Raw genomic sequence first — 16025 nt, 5'->3', positions numbered from 1 at the left:
GAAGCAGCTCATGCAGCTCAATATCAAAGAAACAAACAACCCAATCTAAAAATGGGCAAAAGACCTAAATAGACATTTCTCCAAAGAAGATATACAGACTGCCAACAAACACATGAAAGGATGCTCAACATCACTAATCATTAGAGAAATGCAAATCAAAACTACATTGAGGTATCACCTCACACCGGTCAGAATGGCCATCATCAGAAAATCTCCAACAAGATTTATATGGGTGAACCAGTTGTGGTATATCCATACAATGTCATATCATACAGCAGTAGAAGGATAGAATTATGAGGAATGCAACAAGGATGAATCTCAGAAACACTATGCTGAGAAAAAAGCTAGACACACAAGAGTATGTACTTTATGTTTCTGTTTATATGACTTTCTAGAAAAGGAAAAATGAATCTATGGCGACAGAAAACATATCAGCAGTTGCCTGTATCAAAGATGGAGTAGAGAGTGACTGCAAAGAGGAAAGGGAAAACTGCAAAAGGGGGTAATAGGAAAATTGTCTACCTTGATGGAAACAGAGTTACAAAATATTTACATTTGTCAAAATTCATTAAAGTGTACATTCAAGTTAGTATATTTTTTATATTATACCACAATATATTTCTTTTAATAAAAATAATTATGAAGAGTAGGTAAGTGGGCAAAGGACCTGAACGCCAGCTTTAGCTATGTTAGAGCTGTAAAATCAAAAAAGATCAAGTTGCCCCTAATTTAAAAACCAGGAAAATGCATAGAAGTTGAGGAATAGAGATTTTAACTTATTTTAAGAGTGAGTTTTCTAACAATTAGAGCTTCCTAAAAATGAAATAAACTTATTTTGAGTTGCAATTTCTTTCTCAGTGAGGACATTCAAGTACAAGATGACGATCATTTTTCAGGTATGTTGTAGAAGTGCCTTAGAGATTGAAATTTGCATTAACCAATACTTAAGATGATTCAATAACATCAGAAAATATGCTATATTTATATATGCTCTTTTATGGTAGAGTTCTGTCTATAATGTTTTCTAAAATATCCTTTGAATTAATATTTCAATAGTAGTCTCCAGTGCTGCAAATGTAGGCCAGAAAGTTAGATCTGTGCACAGTCTATTTTTTAAGAAGCTTGTAATCTGGAAGAGAAGATAGACAAAAATGTTGTAGCAAAATGCAGTAAGTTTCATAATAGAGATATCCTCATGCTCTTATATGACATGGAAGCAGTGTCACATTCTTAATATGTCATCTTTTTCTGAAATACTTCAGTATTAATTTCTAACAATGATAATAATTAATTAAGGCATGAATTATTTACGGAGAGATACTAGTTATTCCTAAAATATTTGGAGATTGTTTTAACATGAAGGTATTTCTTAGAATACCTCCAGTAAAGTTCCAAAACGTGTCTTTCAAAGCCTAAATGTGTTTGTACAATCCTGAAAACCTCAAGGAAAAATGTGAATGTTGCTGATTATCCACCATTTAAAGTTTTCTAGGCTTTGGCATTTTTCTGCAAGTATAAATAATTGACTATGAACTATGCAGAGAGTTGTTTTACCTGAATTTCTTTGAGATCCATCAGATGTGGCCATTAAAATGAGCCAATCTCCTCCATTACAACTACTCACTGTGCAGGCTTCTAGTCAAGCATTGGTGGAGATAGCGCAGCTCAATTTAAATTTAAAATTCAAGGTAATGTAACTAAACAAGTTAGTCCTATCCTTTTCCCCTTACTTTCCCTTAGAGAGTTTTTGAAGTTAGGGATTTGTAAAATGAAAATATTAAACCAAATTTAATAGCAAAATGTCATTGATATCATTAGTGAAACCAAGCCCAGTTTCCATTTACCCCAAAGTATAAATCGCCTATCTGAGAAGCAGTTCAAATTTAAGTCATGTCAGATTGGTGGTCTTTCTGAGTTTCAGTTTGGAACTCTTATTTGAAGTCATTGTTTCATTCAAGAGCACCTCAATATCAATAGCAGATTTTCTACTTCAGCAAAAGCCTTGATGTACATCAGTGCCATTGGGTCCAGAGGATAGCCTCTTTGTACGTTTTTTCCTCCCAGTCTCACTGCAATGTTAAAGTCACTGATATCACAGAGCACACTTCTAATCCTAACTATATGCCCTAATTTTGGCAGAAATCCACTCCTCCACTTTTATGCAATGTATTAACAACCAGAAATTTAATTGTATTTGTTGAGACTGTAATATCAACGTGAAGCATTCCTTTTTTGAAGCTCAAATTCTTAATACTTGCTTTCCCCTTTGCAAGAAATACTTACTCCTTTACTCCCTTGTCCCCTTAGGCTACCTACCCTCATACATCAGTTAAGAAGACATTTCACAAGGGATGCCTTTCCTCATCCTTCCAGGTGAGAAAGGCTCCCTGTTCCATGGCTCATAGTACCCTGTCTATATTTACTACAATTAGTAATTATTCTTTAGACTGCAGGCTCTAAGAAATATGGACAATGCTTGCTTTTCCACACCTTGTATTACCAGCACCTAATGCAGTGCCTGGGACATAGTAGAAGTTCTATAAATATGTAATGATTGATGAATGAATGAATGAACGAATGTGTTAGTAACAAGATAAATGCATAAATCGTATTTGTAAAGCACAATACAAAGTAATTTCATTAATATTCACCCACTTATTTGTACCTTTATACCCTTCTCTTCATTTATATATCTTAGAATTACTTTTAATTTTATCAGCAGGGATACAGGATTTAATGATGAAATTTTGATGAAATGTATTAGAAATATTTGTGAGTGAGTAAGCACTATGCCATGGTGAGAGAGAGAAAAAAAATAAAAGCTATTGCTATATTCTTGACTCAAGTCATACTCAATATTATTTGTTACATATTATATTACACACACAAATGCATTCTCACTGGCATGGTATCACCTACATTACTATAATTTCCATTTCCTTCCCAATCCCTTTAAAGCCCACATCTGACCCTTAGACTTATTAAATTGCATTGTTTTAAACCACTTCTCCAATTTGTCAAGGTCATATTATGGTCATGTTGAATTTTGATCTTGACAAAGTATTAATCAGTCTTATCAACTAAAGAGAACTGTAAATTACTAAATCCACATGCTTTTCTATCATCCTAGACTTGATGAAAATACTAAGTAGCCTCTGGCCCAGGATTGACCTCTACATATAAAACTTCTGTCCACTTTGGTTGAGAAGGAACTATAAATGAGTTTAATTGTTCTACCTACTTTGTTTCCAATAAATAGGTCTCTGGTGCTGATCTATTTTTATAAATTTGTGAATGAATTCAATTAGTAACATTTTTTTATAATATTAATATTTAATGTCTGATTTCAAGTCATGGATGAAAAAATGCTAACATCAATGAAAACTACTACTTGCCCAAATAGATTAATAATAGTAAGAACAGTTAAAGTAGATTTTAAATCTACTGTCATGTTTATTTACTTTCCTGAATTGTTCCCACTGTGCCACTTCCTTACTTTCTGAATATGACAGGTTCATGCATGACGTCTTCCTCTAGATGCTGTGCCATTAAGAAATCTCACTGATTATAATAGGTGATCATCTATGATGGATAATAAGATAAATATGCTTGTGCATTTTCAATCACAAATCCATGTCTTGCACAATGAAATGATTTTACTTGTTGCTTGATCACGGGGACTTCTTCCTCTGAATAAATAAGACTTGACTTTGCCTCTTTATGCAGTCATCTGTTCACAGTTCTGCCTCTCTCCAGTAGACTGTGTCTCCTTAAAGACAAATGAATATTCATTCATCTTTGATCCCCACTGCTTAGCATGCATAGTAATTGTTCAACAAATATTTGTTTAATAAATTAAACACCAATATGCCGTGAAGTAGGAAAATCTGGAGATGTGAGTGGTCAAGATGGGGGGTGTGATTAAAGGACCCCTCTGAATTCTAAGAACAACATACTTAGGAGGGAATGCATGAGTAATCAATGGGGCTGACTACTTGACAACTAGTATGTATTCAACTTTCAAATTCTATATTATAAGCATCCCTGAGTGTAATTTGAAATGGATAGACAGGAATCTTTATTTTATTTTTTCTAATGAGGAAGCAGTGTAGGTCTCTATTCTCATGGCCTCTGTTGCTTCCTATGAATACTTCTCCAATATCTTGACATAATCATTTTCCAGAAGCCAAGAGAGTCCAAAAGAAAATGACAAACAACAGAAACTGCTTTCATTTTCTAGTGTTTGGAAAAACATAAAAATAGGTTTAAGTTTTTCAAACATACTTAGATTTCATGAGATTTTACTTGGTTTATAATCAATATGATAAGATGCATATATATGTATATATAGAATCATCATTCATTTTAAATTGGAAATAATGTGTATCCCCATGGCTGATTTGCAAACTGTCAATAATAAGAACCAAGCTTATGTCCTCCTAAGTCTTTTGTAGCCCCATTTTAACACATTTTCTGAAAGTTATTTCACTTCAACCACTCTAGATACTTTCTATAAAAACAATAGATGACTTTTTAAATTTTTCATTTCAAAATGAAAATATTAAAATATGCTACAAATTGGTGCAATAATGGAAGCTACAACTTACCATGTAAGTTTGTTTGTAATTGAGCAAAATATGTTCCAATAATTTTTGCATTGTATTTGCCTTTCTCTCTGTAATTATTAACCCTTTTTCTTTTACTATGGAATGTGAATTTTGATTTCTCATCTTCAAATTTGCCTTTAAATACATTTCTACCCCTATTTTTCTTCCATCTGGAAGCTAAGTTTTCAAGAGAAAATTTGTTTCCACAAATATTGAATGTCTTCATATTAGGAATAATTCTAATGCAACTACTTTGTATTTGGAAATGTGCCACTGTGTTTAGGAAGGCTAAACACATACTTTTGGGTAAGTTCAAAAAAGATTACTCCAATGATTCAACCAAATATATTTCAAGCATATTGATAAGAAATTTCAAACTAATTGTGTGTGATAGCCATCAATTAAAGACGTAAAATGAATGCCTGCTATTTTAAAACATAATTAAGCCAAGGAAAAGCTATGCATAACTAGCATGTTCCGTAAAGGTAATTGGCTCACTAACTAAATTCTAACAGCCCATTCACATTTCTAGATTTTAATTGAAGAATGGATGGAAATAGTAAGGTGAGCTCATTGCCCAATACACATAAGCATGTGACAATTTTAATTTCTGCAGAGATGCCCATATCGTATGAAATCTTATTAATATTGTGATGGAATACAGTGAATCATGCTGTGAAAGAAGCACATATTTGACTGTTGTACATGTGTTCACACACACACACACACACACACACACACAAACACACAGATACACACACATTTCTTTTCTCTCCTCTCTATTCTCATTTCAGTCCCATTTTTCCTTTTCTTAGGTAACTGGTATCATGAATTTAATATAAATATTTTGAATCCATGCTTGAAGTTTTTACTATATGCAAATGAATCCATGAAAAATACATGATTGCTTTGAGTTTTAAAAATTTGTATACATGTCATCATGCCAAATATGTAATCTTGAAAATCATTTATCATGTATATAATTAATTATTTCGAGTGAAGTATTGCATTGCATCTTAAAAATAGTTTATATATGTCTTTTGTAAGCAGCAAAAACTGGAATTTTTAAATTTATTTTTATTATCTCTGTGATCAAATGTATTGTGATTATTGATCTATTTCTCCTTTATTTTTCTATGTTTTATCCCTCCCAGTACTAACTTCGTTTAAACACATTTTTCATTCTCTTTTTATGGTCTACCTTTTTATGAATCATATATGAAGTATTCATTTTTAGTGTTTTCTGAAAAATTTGACATATATTTCTAACTTTAAAAAGTCTAAAACTAATTATCTCATCTTCCTCCTAAGCGGTTCATGGACCCCTCAAATTTTAAATCTGATCTTCAGTATTTCAGTATATTATCTAGTGTTTTAGTTTTACTTTGTACATACCCCCATTGGCTATTATTTTTTACACTCAACCGTTATTCAGATTCATTCCAACATTACAAATTTCTTTGCTGGTCACTGTTCAGTGCACCTTCCTACTTCTTTTTATGCTTATTTTCTTTCTTACTGAAGAACATTCTTTGTACAATGGTCTCCAATCTTGCCTAAAACACATGAGAATTATGTGAGAACTTTTTAAAGCTCCCATTATTGAAACACCGCCTAGATCACTTTGGTTAAAAAAAAAAATCTCAAAGTATTGGCTTTAGGCATCAGAATATTTTTTAATGCCTTCAGACAATTCCAACAGCTGCTGCCACTGCTTTAGTCATTTGTTGTTGTTACAGTTTGTGGGTGGTAATTCCTCTTTGTCTAGGAATGAAAATTTCTTTACTTCTTGTTCTTGAGTAGTTTTTTAAAATGAGGTGTAGAATTTTAATTTGGACAGCTATATGTCCTCAGTACTTTGAAGATATTATTCTATTGTTTTCCAGCATCTACCTGTTTTCTGATAAGACAACGAATATTTAAAGCCAGCCCTCAAAAACAAGGCTTATTATTTCCAGGGCCCTCTTGAATTTCTTGGTTTCAACTCCTCCTCACTATTCTAATGTTGAATTTGTTTTTTCCCCTTAAATCCTGAGACTGGGGATCCCCCCCCCTTTTTTGTAAGCTTGTTCATTTGCTTTTTATATGTTGCTACATGTAAAAGCAACATATAAAAGAAAACACAAGTATAACAAACTGTGTGTTCAGATTGGAAGAAAGGATTCTCAATATCTGTTCAGCCTATCGTATTGACTGAAAGCATTTACCTTGTTTCTTTTACAACTAACTTGAATATTATGAGTCTTACATCTATACAGTACTCTTCACCCTTCTTGGAATGTCTATGCTCAATAAGGACATTAGTTGATTTGTCACTAATATTGCTTTCCCTACATGTGACCTCATTCAGAGTTCTATCCTGTCCCATATACATAGCATAATCTTATATTTTGTATCTAACTGGCATCAGTTTTCCAGTTTTTTTTTCGATTTACTTTTAAGCTTTACTTTTAGCAAGACTGTACTGAAACACTCTTACACTTTAATAGATCTAATTGTCTGGACTTAAAATAATAGATTTCTCTATCACAGGGGAATTTGTCTTTACAGATACTGATTTCTGTTCTCTGCACATGTTTTCATGTTATATGCCCAGTGTAATATGAAGCGAGTTAATTTATTGTGTTACATATAGTAAAGAATCCAGCAGAATAATGTTATTTAGGGTTTTTTTCATTATTTCTATGAATAACAACAACATCAACAATAATAGTAATAGAAAAGATAATTTTTACCTATAGCAAGTCTCAGTTTTTTCTTAAATGCAGTAGAAGGCCCTTCACACTCTATTTGTCAGCTTGGCTTCAGGTTTTCATTTTGTTGGCTAGAAGACAGATAAAGGGGATTATGGACAGAACTGAGCCTGGTTTCTGCTAATCTCCGACTTGAATTCTTTCAAGGGTTGCAAAATACGATTCAAGTATTTCACAGGCCTTTATAACCTTTGTCATCTGTCTGATATATGTGCCATCATGGGTGGATTTGGAACTGACATTTTATATCTCTGATCTCAACTGTATAAATATTTGTTTAGACTGACTATCAACATAGAACACAGACATTCTCTTCTGATGTATGGATGATACAATAGTCCTTAACTGGGCCCCTAAGGATGGGGCAGGCACAAACTAACAGAGGGCAATGAGGCAAATTTACAATGAACTCAGATTTTATATTTTCCTTTAGGTAAAAGAGTGGTTGCTTCTATACCAAAAAACTATTTCTTATAATTTGGGTTACATTAAAAATATCTCATATATACAGCCATTTATCTGAATCTATAATAGTGACTTGGTTTTCTCAAATACATTATATATGGAGTCCTTTAGACTGGAATTAAATTAATCATGGTTGTATTTTTTTTCTATTGACTTCCCAGCTATTTACCCCTAGGAAAACTCTCTTAAATAATCAAGAGAAATATTTTAGGCAACATTATGTAAATCATCACCCTTATTAGATGAATTAATATTCTTGAAGTTACAGCTCATTTCATGGAAATCAGATTAACCTGGTGTTATGGGCATTGTCATTTATCAGTAAGTTATTTGTTAATATGCTCAGTATGTGCCATAAAATATGTAACTTTAATAAGAGAATGGATCACCTCAAATAATTTAGCAAATCTTGAAAATGATAAGGATTAAAATTGTGGATGTATAAAGGACACAGAAGCTTGGAGAACTTTAAAACCATCTATTTCTATCCTGTTTCCCTCAGACAAGGAAATGAAGGCTGACACTTTAGCATGGTTTGGAAATCCTTCTAAAAATTATCTGACTTTCTCTTAGAATTAACAAGTAATTTAAAGTTTTAAGAACTGCAGAACTGATCACATGAATTACCATAATTTAGTCAAGATTTTTTTTGAATATCCACCTTTTGACAAACACTGTACATATATGTACCAGGCTGTAGAGATGAATAAAATCATCCTTAGTCTCAAATAACTGAAAGAAAAATCCCCCAATATTAGTGAATACTGAGGAATTAAGGATGATGCTATGAGAAAATTTTTATAATGTGAAACTTATTAAGTTAAATAAAATATTTTGCTTTTGAGATTAGAATGCCTTGTTTTTGTTCTAATGATACTGATGATAGATAGTGGTTGTATTTTGCAGAAGTTTTATGGGAGCAAAATAAAAACTTGGTAATGTGATATAAATTTGGTCCCCCAAGGCGATTTTTATTGTGATTTCTATTGGTGTTGTTAATGAGAGAAATTTCTGTGAGCTATTAGAAAAGAAAATGTGGATATCGATATCTAATCAAAAAGAAGGACAAAATAATGGATAATTAGAGAATATATATAACCAGTAAATTAAAAATATACTCACATGCTAAGGAAGCACAGTGGTGGAAGTTTTGCTCATCATAAAGCTTTAACAGTGAGTAGAAGTTATCTTGGTGTCTTGGGTGTGGGAAGATATGCTAACAACCAGTGATAGATCCGTTGTAAAATTTGGAACTGTTTCTTTGGTATTCAATTTCACTTAAGACCTGTGCTTCTGGACAGGATGGAGTAATAGGAACTGGATTTACTCTCCTGGCTTAAACTGCTAAAAGTAAAAATATATATATATTAAACAATAATTTTAGACATTGAACAACAAACAGCACAAGACAACGGTTGTATAAAGCTGTTAATTATAATGAAAACCCATAAAAACCAGTGGCATAATGTTTTATGTAATACAGTTAAATGTTGGTGTTTGAACAAGTCCCTGGTCACCTGTAAAAAATAAAGGTGGATTCTCTTTTCATATTTATTAACAAAATGAATTTCATAGGGATACAGTATTTAAATATGTTAAAATACTACAGTTACTAGAAGAAAACATTTTTGTTTTATTTAATAAAAGTTAATTTTAAAATTTTTTTTATATTTTTATGTGTTGCATTTATTGCTTTAAGATTATACAAATATGTTTTGATATAATTTAATACATGCAGCATCAAGTAGAGTATTCAATACACAGAGTATTCAATGGGTATAGCCTTAGTAGTGGGACCAAATTAGCCCTAGACTAAATTGTTTCAGTTGCAGCCTAATAAGGCTTACAAGGAAGCCTCCAAATGATCAAACTATTTCTTAACTACCTCTTTGAGCAAAGTTACAAATATTTAAAAAAATACAAAAACGCCCTGCAACCAGTAAAGTAAAATTCACAATATCTGACATGCAATCTAGAATTACCAGGGATGCAAAGACAAAGGAAAATATAACCCATAACAAGGAGAAAAATTAATTAATGAAAAGACACTGAAAAATGGTACAATCAGTAAACAAAGACATTCAAACAGTTATTATAACTAATTTTCATAGGTTCAAAAAGGTTAAAGGAAAGCATCAACATCTTAAATAGACATATAGAGGATATAAAAATAACCCAAATTGAGTTCCTAGAGATGAAAAATATAGTTTCTGAGATGAAAAATAAACTGGATGGGATTAAAAGAGATGAGGCAATGCAGAAGCAAAGATTGACCTCCCTGCAAAAGCAAAATTCTGTTATTATAATCTGTCCCACTGAGTAGTCCAAATATAAAGTCTGAAATGAAAAATGCCAGCTTGGTCACCTTTTTTCATTTCGAATTTGCTTTACCCTTGCTTTACCCTTTCAAAAATAATTAAAGTATAAAATTATGAAAATTGTATTCAATGGTATTAATATTAAGCATCTATCCATCTTATGGATTGCCCTGCATAATGCAAATATCTAAAATCTAAATATTATGTGTATATATACATATATGTATATATACATATATGTATATATATCTCACTAGCAGAATGAAAAGAAGATGTGAAAATACAACACAAGTTGTGGAGGAATATAGTAAAGGAAAGTAAAATAGTATTTTTTTTAGATATAGTTGCTCTACGCAGTGGAAAAATGATATATGGATTAGCATATTTTATTTTCTGAGAAGCATGAATCAATTTAAAAGGCGAATGGGCAGATGAATTTAAAGAATGAGTAATTTGAATACATTATCATTCTTCAATTTTTCTGTTACTGACAACATCCCCTTTAAGATTTTCAAAATGCTGAAAGGTGGGATTCCAAGATTTTTAGTTGCTATGGAAGCAATTATTAGCAAATCCTTTCTTCTAATCTCATTACAGAAAATACTGCTCTTTGTGCCCAGAGAACTCCCATTAGAACAGATAGCTAGTGGGAAGCAGCCACATAGCACAGGGAGATCAGCTGGGTGCTTTGTGACCACCTAGAGGGGTGGGATAGGGAGGGTGGGAGGGAGGGAGACGCAAGAGGGAAGTGATATGGGAACGTGTATATGTATAACTGATTCACTTTGTTATAAAGCAGAAACTAACACACTATTGTAAAGCAATTATACTCCAATAAAGATGTTAAGAAAAAAAAAAAAGGAACTGCATTTCGGAGCAGCTCAGAACATAGGGTGTAGCAGTCTGGAGCTATCCCACATTTCCTGTGTCTTATTAAATATTGTGTATATGTGCTATGTATTTATATCTCCATCTAAATATACATCTATATCTCCTAAAATACTGTCTCACATATAATGAAGGCACAGTTTCCAGATAGTTGTTCTGGTAGTCATTAGACAAAATATAGTCTCATTTATTTAAAAAATGTGAAATGAGAGAAATGTACGAAAAACTTGATCCATCTTCTGACTGAATTTGTAGTATTAGTACCTTCAGAAGAGGAAATAATTAATTTATTGTAAATTATTTTATTCCTCATTTATTAGAGAGGAAATTTATAAACTGAATCTGTTAGGGCTTAAAGGGTTTTTTTCCAGAAGATAATATCTGTGGTTCTCACCTTACACTGAGCAGTATATCACTAGTGAACAATCTGACAAATATGTACACTATTAAGTTATTTTATTTTAACCTGGCTTTTTAATACTATCATCTGATATACATCATATTAATTGACACTGCAATTTCTTCCTTGATTTGTATATTTTTTTCTACAAACACTTTGCATTCCATCTTCCACGTATCTGATTTACTCATCCATGTGATGGTCTTCATCTTCAGACATCTTGCTGTCTGAGCTGTTCAACCCTGTGACAGTAAAAGCACACTCACTAGGGACTAGGAGTTTGAGAAGGACTTAGAAAATTGTTTGACACCTGAAAAAAATGGCTCCAGGGTATGAAAAAAAAAATCTGCAAAATTGAGATCAAAACTTGTGTAATTAATTTTTTCAACTAATATTACTACAACAGCAATGTTACTCAGCTTTCATATAGTTATCTATAAATTATATTGGATATGTGACTTGGGCACATATTAATGCATTTGATAACATTTAGGGTAAAGCTTCTAAAAGGGCAATTGCCTAGGGCTGAGGAAGGTTTAAAAATGGCCCTGCACAGAATGAACTAGAAGTGACTTGAATGGGAGGCTGAGGCAGAGATGCTGGACCCAGAGAGTTACAGAGCAGGCGTACATTGGAGAGAGCTTTCCTATATAGGAGAGCCAAGAATTTGTTACTTATTGAGCGGGGAGCATGAAGGTAGGGGACCCTATAATGAGAATCCTAGGATTGCTTCTAGATTTCTAACTTGGATAAGTGACAGGACGGTACTCTTTGGTGAATACTAAAGGAACAGCAACAGCAGCAAAAGTCTAAGAATGGAACTTTAACATATCACAATGCCACCTTTAAAGTAAATTTGGCATTCTTCTCCTTTTTGAATGAATGAAAATGCATTAATTAAAGACATACACGTTCACACACCTGCTAATATCTGCTCTTCTGCAATCATGTGTTTTCTGTATAGTGTCTAAATATCTATTCCAGTTAAAGTAGTGCTTAAACACTGCAATATGCCTCTTTTCAGCCAAAAAGAAAAACTGTCTATGACTGTTTCAACATATTTTAAATATATGTATAATCATTGCCAACTTATCTGCTTTGCAGATACTAGTTTCCTATACAATATTTAATATCTCTCTTTATTGAAAATGGCATTGCTCAGTATTATGATTGTTTTTCATTTTTATTATATGTCTGACTGTTAGAATTATTGATTAATCTCTTTATTAATGGAATGATCTCAACACAATGTTAAATACTCTTCTTCTCTACCATTATTGTATGTTATTTTAAAGATTTTCCATACAGTTACTTTAAATGGGATTTTCAGATTTTTCAGGCTTTTTGAAGTCAGTAGGATAGGCTCCAGTGAGTAAAAGAAATGCTGAAGAACAACAATATGAATTAAACAAATTTAAGTAGTTAAGAAAGCACTAATCTAGTCATTGAGAAATATATACTAATAGTTACATAGTATGTATATATAAATCAATAGTTTCAAAATGAGATAATCTACTGAACAAAATATCTTAAAATGTGAATGAAAAGATGTTGTCAAATCGCTATATGATTAAAGTACAAAAATTTGTATAAGCTTGGAATATAAATAATAAGTGCATTTTTGTCTGGGAGACAAGTTGTTATCTGGGAAACCTCAAGACATTTTGTAGATTATCGAAATCACTTTACTATCAATCTTGAGCATTTCTCCTATCAACTCTATAATTAGTATTGGAAATTAGCATGCTGACTCTATTTCACTATCAGGAACATTGAAGAAACTATTTCAAGTGCTAAACATTGGTTTTAACAAATAAAAAACAATTCATCTGAAGAAAATGCTACAATGAGCTGAGGAATTAAAAGATCTCAAAGTAGAGAAATTTCACTGACTGCAGTATACACAACTTGAAGGTAGAGTTTCTGTTTTTCCTGTTTGCCCTCCAAATTTTGGAACAGTGTTATATGCACAGTGCAGGGTAATAAGCAAATATTTAACAAATGAAAAGTACTGAATTCATTACCTTGTGGTACAAATTAGGATTTCTTTTGTACTGTAACTAGAAGATTTTAATTTCAGCATTATGAATTATTAATGTCTTTATCTGATTCCCAGTTCTGTGTCAACCAAACTTATTTGAGTGATAATTAGAGGACTTCATGTTTATCCTATCTTCTAGGATTTCACTTTTGCATATCTGTTAGTTCATAATTTTGACATTTTTATAGCACAACCAAAGACTATAAAAACACATGGAGCAAGCACTTGCCGAATAACTAAATAAAACAGGTTTCAGATATGAAACTAGAGCCATGCTTGGTTATACTTCTAAATGCTTCATCTAAAGAGAGACCTGCAACACTGCTGCATGAATTAATCACCTAGGGTGACTTTTAAGCCTACCAACAGCTGGCCCCTCTATCATATCTGATTTTATTCAATAGTCTAAATAATAATTTTTTGATCAAGAACTTTATTTTACTGGTTGTAAAAGTGCGCGCATGAACGCGCACACAATCCCCAGGGCTTTTAAAAATGGTGGGACAGAATTAATCATAACTATTGAGTTTAAATGTCATTTATCAACTTACTAAAGTGCAAGCATGCAGGGAAAATAAGCTAAAGACAAGACTTTTGTTTTTCAATTTATTTTTAAAAAGTCTTGTAGAAATCTTTATGAAATTAACACAAAACGGTAGTACCAAAAATCTTTTTGCTTTGTTTATTCCCTAGTCTGTGGCAATGTAAACAGTGGAAGTTAACCCGGAATTTAAGTTAAGGAAAGCTATATTGTATTAAGTTTAGCCAAACATTGTCTAACTTGCCATCATATTTTTTCAAATAAATAAAATTTCTATTCTCTTCCCTCTCTCCTCATCTCAAGGTATGTCAACTCTAACCCCGCCCCCCCATACACACACCTTGTTGCCTCTGGCATTATCTCCTCTACTAGACACGCTTTTGTACTTATTGCTACATAACAGTTCAACAATAAAATGTGATAAATGCAGGCAAAGTTGTTTCAAGAAGGAAGGTAAATGTCCTTACACATTTTCAACATAGAAACAGAATTTTTCAAAAGTGAGTTACAAAACAGCAAAATTAAAAAAAAATAGTTATAAAGTTTGCAGATAATGTTGTCATCCCTCTTAAAAGAACAGGGATAAGGCACAGAAGAAATGTAGTGTTGAGGACAATGAAAATCAGCAGTTATTGCAATCTATTTATGCTGCATTCAATGGATTTAGAAGACAGAGGCTTGAGTTCTGTCGTTATTACTTGTTTGCCATTTGATGGTGGGCAAAATATTTAATTTCATTGCGTTTCTGTTTCTATGCCTCTAAAATTTGGATTCCCAGGCTAAGAAAATATTTCAAATCTTTTCTAGGTCTAAAAGTCACACACCTTAGTGTACCCTTTATAAAGGCCACATTTTCACAAAAGATAGCATTCTTGTAAAACACCTTTATAGAAAGAAAAAGCTATATTTAGAAGGTCCACTCAGTGTCCAGGGTTTTCTGAAGTCGTACTGCTGTTTATAACCAGGTGTAGGCCAGTAGGACAACACATTTGCTTTAATAACTGTCCAGATTTCTTGGAGTTAAAGATAAGTTTTCCATTATTCTAAGTGTTGACCTAAGAAATTATTGAAAGAATTGTTCTAATTTACTTATTGAATTGCCCAGTTCTCACATGGCCTGACATGAAAGGTGATTTAAAAGATTGCATTTAAGTTTGGACATATAGCCTTCATCCTGCTGTTTCATCACAGACCTCTTACAGGATAAACACGTGCAACCATTTTGAGTTTCTGAATGGGAGTGCTCCTTATAGTATTTTCCCCTTATAAATTTCTTGCCAACTTACTCCAATTTGAATGCAGGTAGAAATTTATAAATTTCTCCAAGAACTTATTTTTATTTTTATGAATCTTACTGATTTTGTTTTAATACCGAGGACTTTATCAAGTTCATAGACATTTGATAGAATAAAAAGCAAAAGCATAATTAGGAAAAATCCAAAAACCTCAAATAGAAAATAAGATGCTAGGTTGTTAGTAACAGAAATTAGCACAAATAGACTGAAAAACTGACCACCGTTGTAAACTGAGCTTTTAACTATGGGAGTCGCCAGGAAAAGGAGGGTTACCTGACTCAGGGCTCTTCTCCTCTTTCTTTGCCTTCTTTTAACAATCTCGAAAATTAAAGAAAGATTGAAATGACAATAAAAATAATTTATTTCCCAAACCATTTGAGGGTAGTTGCCAACACAATGCAATGTCTCCCCCAAATCCTCTAGTATTTCCTACAAACATATATCCAAATATAATCATGAAAATCAGGAAATTAACACTGACACATGACCACAGAGCTACTAATCCTCAGACCCCTTTCAAGTTTTGTCAATTATCCCCATCATGTCCTTCATAATAAAAGGATCAGCCCAGTGTCACATGTTGCATTTAGCTGTCCTGTCTCTTTAGTTTTTTAATCTGGAAAATTTTCTCAGGCTTCCCTTGAATTTCATGAACTAGAAAATTTTAAAGAATATGGATCAGTTACTTTGTAGGATTTAGCTGTTTGTATTTGTCTC

General features: G+C 32.4%; 1 protein-coding gene across 1 annotated transcript in view; it reads right to left on the bottom strand.

Moving 5' to 3' along the window:
- LOC309797597 (uncharacterized protein) overlaps window positions 1-16025 on the bottom strand; it is a gene marked incomplete at its 5' end in the record, with an annotated part of 71199 nt that overhangs the window by 9586 nt on the left and 45588 nt on the right. The window contains 3 exons of the mRNA XM_082646084.1: window positions 3497-3769; window positions 7343-7431; window positions 8948-9169. The remainder of the gene's footprint in view (window positions 1-3496; window positions 3770-7342; window positions 7432-8947; window positions 9170-16025) is intronic.

Source organism: Mesoplodon mirus (genome assembly GCF_964341445.2).
Source record: "Mesoplodon mirus genome assembly, contig: HAP1_SCAFFOLD_775, whole genome shotgun sequence".
Taxonomy (NCBI): Eukaryota; Metazoa; Chordata; class Mammalia; order Artiodactyla; family Ziphiidae; genus Mesoplodon; species Mesoplodon mirus.
Note: the sequence above shows the minus strand (reverse complement) of the source record. Positions and strands in the feature narration are given on the sequence as shown.